The 5,682-nt window shown below is 39.8% G+C and overlaps 1 pseudogene; it reads right to left on the reverse strand.

Annotated features, from left to right (window-relative positions):
* Nucleotides 1-2,424: 2,424 nt before the first annotated feature.
* On the reverse strand, nt 2,425-3,384 carry LOC108518467 (acyl-CoA:lysophosphatidylglycerol acyltransferase 1 pseudogene; annotated as a pseudogene).
* Nucleotides 3,385-5,682: the final 2,298 nt, after the last annotated feature.

A 5,682-nucleotide genomic window follows, 5' to 3' on the forward strand; every position in this document is an offset into this window, starting at 1 on the left:
AATGCAAACAAGGCGATCAAAAAATGGGCAAACCAAAAATGGGCAAAGATTTGACACTCAGCCAGAGAAGATATATGGATAGTAAATAAGCATGTGAAAAGATTCACAGCATCCCTAGTCATTAGGGAAACGTCAATTAAAACCACAACAGATGCCCCAACATCCTATTTGAATGATGAACATTTAAAAAGCCGACCATACCAAGTATTGGTGGGGGTATTGAAGGACTGCTGCTGGGAATGTAAAGCGGAACAAGCACTTTGGAAAATAGTTCGACAGTTTTGTAAAAAGTTAACATATACTTACCATGTGATCCAGTCATTCTATTCCTAGGTGTTTACCAAAGAGAAGTGAAAGCAAATGTATGTAACAGTACTTGAATACGACTTTTTATAGGAGCTTTATTTTTAATAGCCAAAGACCGAATTAAACCAAATGTTCATCAATAAATGAATAAATGAACACATTCAGCATCCATATACATTCAGCATATCCATATCCATGGGATAATATAAAGAAATGAACTATTGATACACACAACAATATGTCTGAACCTCAAAATAAATATGCTGAGTAAAAGAAGCCAGATAAAAAAGAGTACATATTGTATGAGTCAATTTAAAACTCTAGAAAATGCAAACTTATCTATGTTGATGAAAAGTAGGTCAGTGGTTGCCTGGTGATAGGATCATAATGGGTGTCAGAGAGGGAAGGAAACTTTTTTTTTTTTTGAGACGGAGTCTCACTCTGTTGCCCAGGCTGGAGTGCAGTGGCGTGATCTCGACTTACTGCAACCTCTGCTTCCTGGGTTCAAGCGATTCTGCTGCCTCAGCCTCCCGAGTAGCTGGGATGGGGTTTCACCATGTTGGTTGGCCAGGATGGTCTCGATCTCTTGACCTCATGATCTGCCCGCCTTGGCTTCCCAAAGTGCTGGGATTACAGGCATGAGCCACCGTGCCTGGCCAGGGAAGGAAACTTTTTTGGGTAATGAATATATTTATTGTTATTATTATTTTCCAAATTCTCCTAGATCCTGAGGGTATGCTTATTCTTTTGATTGTGGTGAAGGTTTCATGGTTGTATACATACTCAACACTTATCCAGTAGTACATTTGAAATATGCACAGTGGTTTGTATGTCATTTACGCTAAAATAAAATAATTAAAACATGCATCTTTTATGACCAAGATACTTCATTTAAGATATGTGTAAAATGTGTTTAATATAGCCTTGGTTGACACTGTAAAAATCTGTGAACAATGCAATGCCCATTATTAGGGATTAGTTAGATACATTTTGATGCCTTCACACAATGGAATTATAAAATACTAAAAAGAATTTTATTCATGTCTACACACAGAAAGATACTCAAGATATTTTAAATGTAAGAAATAGACTGGGCGTGGTGGTTTATGCCTATAATCCCAGCACTTTGGGAGGTCAAGGTGGGCGGATTGCTTGAGCCCAGGAGTTCAAGACCAGGCTGGGCAATATGGTGAAACCCTGTTTCTACAAGAGAAAAAAAATATATTAGCTGGGCATGGTGGCACATGCCTGTAGTTCCAGCTACTCAGGAGGCTGAAGTGGGAGGATTGTTTGAGCCCCAGAGGTCAAGGTTGCAGTGATCTGTGATCATGCCACTGCACCTCAGCCAATGTGAAAGAGCCAGACCTTGTCTCAAAATAAATAAATAATAAATAAATAAATAAATAAATTGCTGCTGGAGATTTACAATGGTACAGCCACTGCAGACAACAGTTTGACAGTTATTCCAAAAATTAAACGTAGAGTTACCATATGACCCAGAAATTCCACTTCCCAGTATCATATATAGCCAAGAGAACTGAAAATACATGTTCATGTAAAAACTTGTACATGAATGCTCATAGCAGCATTATTCATAATAGCCAAAAAGTGGAAACAACCCAAATGTCCATCTGATAAATGGATAAACAAAAGTGCTATATCCATATGATGGAATACTATTCATAAAAAGGAATAAAAAGGAATGAAGTACTGGTGTATCCTACAGCTTGGGTTAACCTGAAGGAAGCCAGACATAGAAAGCCACATATTGTATGATTCCGTTGATATGTAATGTCCAGAATGGGGAACCTGTAGAGACAGTAGATTAATGGCTGACAGAGGCTGAGTGAGAGGAAGAATTGGGACTGATTGCTAATAGATACGGCATTTCTTTTTGCAAGAATGAAAATATTCTAGGTGATGGTTACATAACACAGTGAATATAATAAAACAACCAAATACACTCTTTCGAATAGTGAATTTTATGTTATATGAAGTACATATCAATTTGTTTTTATTACGAATCCTCATTTCAGTAGAGTTTTAAAATATTCCAAAGGGGAATAAATATTAATCCATCCACAGAATTTCTTTTGCTGTTTTAAATATATTCTGATTTGCACATGTAAATAATGCATGCTTATGAAAGAAAGTCTGAATTTCTATGGTGACCTTCACAAGTCCAAGTTAATTCCTAAAACAGGCAATGGTAAAAATACTGAATGATGTACTACATACAGCCTGACAAAAATGCTAAAGACTGTGTGAGGAATATCCACATGTTTCTGAGGGTCATTTCCCTGGAAACAGCTTCCTTATGGCCCTTGGAAGGTGGAAAAGCTCCTGTTTCATAAAAATGTGGTAAGAGGTCCTCTTTTTCAATAAACTGTTGATAGATCCCATTGGTAAGGTCATCAGTCTCCAGGGCTACATCTTTAACTGGAAAGATCCTGTAATGTTCGTGTGTGACTGTTGGTTTCCTGTACCCAAGGATCCAGGTTTGAATACTGATAGGTTCAGCTTTAGGATAAGCTATCGTTGTATCTATTATCCACTGGAGGGCTTTTGATTTGCTAATTCTTTAGCACGTCCTCCTGCTGGACTTCCATTTCCCTCTTGTGCTACAAGTGCATTCAGAATAATTTTTGTTGCCCCAAACCTTGGCAGAGTAACATGTGTATGAAATGGCAAGTTATTTTTCTCTGCAAATGCCCGACTTGTTTCTCGCCTCTTCCTGAGGAAGCCCCTTTCTGGAAACAAAATAATCCATTTTCAATCTCTGCTCCTGTAATTACTTTCTAAGTGCTCCTTGAGAAGCAGCAGCTGTTGGTCACAATAAGATCTTCCCTGTCTTTTAAGAAAGTCTCGGTGAACTAGAGAAACAATTCCAAAGTTGATGTACTTAAAAATATGATCCATCAACCACATCAACTGAGCAGCAACCAGTCCTTTGTCCTGGAGGCGCATCATCAGTGTGCACACATCTGCTGTAGCCTGATGATCCATCAACATCACTGCTTTATCTTTTGAAATTGCTTTAACATCTTCTCCACATTCTATCTTTTTTTTTTTTTCTTTTTTGAGACAGAGTCTAGCTCTGTCACCCAGGCTGGAGTGTAGTAGTGTGATCTCAGCTCACTGCAACTTCCACCTCCCAGGTTCAAGCAATTCTCCTGTCTCAGCCTCCCAAGCAGCTGGGATTACAGGTGCACGCCACCATGCCCAGTTAATTTGTGTGTGTGTGTGTGTGTGTGTATGTGTGTGTGTGTGTGTGTGTGTATTATTTGAGATGGGGTTTTGCTATTTTTGCCCAGGCTGGAGTGCAATGGCGTGATCTCGGCTCACTGCAACCTCTGCTCCCTGGGTTCAAGCGATTCTCCTGCCTCAGCCTCCTGAGTAGCCAGGATTACAGGCACCCGCCACCACACCTAGCTAATCAATTTTTTAAAGTATTATTTTTAAAAAGCTGTGAAGACCAAAAGTTGTAATGTTAAGAAAAGTAATTAGGATATAGTATTATTGGGGTATAGTAAATTTTTTTTTTTTTTTTTTTTTTTTTTTTTTTTTTGAGGACGGAGGTCTCGCTCTGTCGCCCAGGCTGGAGTGCAGTGGCACGATCTGGGCTCATGCAAGGCTCCGCCTCCCTGGGTTTCACGCCTTCTCTGCCTCGGCCTCCCGAGAGCTGGGCTCAGGGCCTGCCACCTCGCCCGCTTTGTTTTTTTGTATTCTTTTTAGTAGGACGGAGGTTTTCACCGTGTTAGCCATTATGCTCTCGATCCCTGACTCGTGATCCGCCCGTTCGGTCCAAAGTGCTGGGATACAGGGCTTGGCGCCCGGCCAGTAAACATAATTTTATTTAAAAATTAAGGCCCTGTGTGGTGGCTCATGCCTGTAATCCCAGCACTTTGGGAGGCCAAAGTGGGCAGATCACTTGAGGCCATGAGTTTGAGACAAGCCTGGCCAACATGGCAAAACCTCATTTCTACTTTAAAAAAAAAAGAAAAAAGAAAAAAGAAAAATTAGCTGGATGTGGTGACACATGCCTATAATCCCAGCTACTCAGGAGGCTGAGGCAGGAGAATCACTTGAACCTGTGAGGTGGGGTTGCAGTGGGCCAAATTTGCACCATTGCACCCCAACCCGGGTGACAGAGCAAGACTCTGTCTCAAAATGTATATATATATTCCAAATTAATTGATATACATGCATATATATGCTTGGACATACAAAAGAATTTTTAAAATTATATACACATGTTAATACATGTATATAATTAATTTGGAGGACTATTCATTGAACTGCAGACAACGAATAGTAGAGTTTTGCTATTAAATATGTCATATCAAAATCATTTTAAAATCATCTTTTAAGTGAAAATCATTTTATACTATTTATACAAATGTAGCTTTTTGTTTATTGAAATGGTTTTCATTCAATAGATAAGATATATATGTGAGATATTTGTATGTTAAAATAGTTTTTTTTTTTTTTTTTTTTTTGGTTCTTTTTGAAACAGAGTCTTGCTCTGTTGCCCAGGTTGGAGTGCAGTGGTGCACTCACAGCTCACAGCAGCCTCTGGGGGCTCAAGCAATCCTCTAACCTCATCCTGCTGGGTAGCTGGGACCACAGGCATGTACCATCACTCCCAGCTGATATATTTATTTAATTTTTTGTAGAGACAGGGTTTTGCTCTGTTGCCCAGGTTGGTCTTGAACAGCTGGGCTCAAGGGATCCTCCCACCTCAGCCTCCCAAAACAGTCTCTAAAGTTTTAAAGTATTTTATTTTTTTGCAATAGAAAACTAACAATTGAGCTTAAGAGTATTCACTAATACTTTAATATTACTTTTATGTTTATTACTTATGGTCAGTTCAGATTCTAATTAGGGTGATTCTTTTCCCCCAATTTTGAGTATAGGAATACAAATTATCTCCCTCTCAAACTGAGCAAAATAAGCATGACCATTTCATTCATGGCTGAGATTCGCTTTGTGATCTCAAATGCCTCCATGCAATGGCATGGCAGCCCTGGGAATGTGCCTCTCCGACCTCCTGCTTCAGGGAGGGTAAGTAAGTAAAGGCACAAACTGTTGTGTACTGACTTCCATTACTGTGTTCAGGCCAGGGCTCTGCTTCCCCTGCACTGTTCCCATTGACTGCTCATGGCAGGATACAAAGGCAGGCCCATTTCTGAAGACAGAGGACTCCTCTAAAAAGAACCTTTGGCTTGAGCATTCCCTGTTAGCCTTGCTGAATCTTCCTTATTGCAATGCTGCAAACTAAGCTGTTTGTTCTCTCCTTCATAGGGGTGGGATCATAATGGAATCTGATGTCTCACCAGCCTCCTCCAGCCCCCCATCTTCCCTCACCAACATTTG

Source organism: Rhinopithecus bieti, unplaced genomic scaffold (genome assembly GCF_001698545.2).
Source record: "Rhinopithecus bieti isolate Rb0 unplaced genomic scaffold, ASM169854v2 scaffold_2077, whole genome shotgun sequence".
In the NCBI taxonomy this organism is placed as follows: Eukaryota; Metazoa; Chordata; class Mammalia; order Primates; family Cercopithecidae; genus Rhinopithecus; species Rhinopithecus bieti.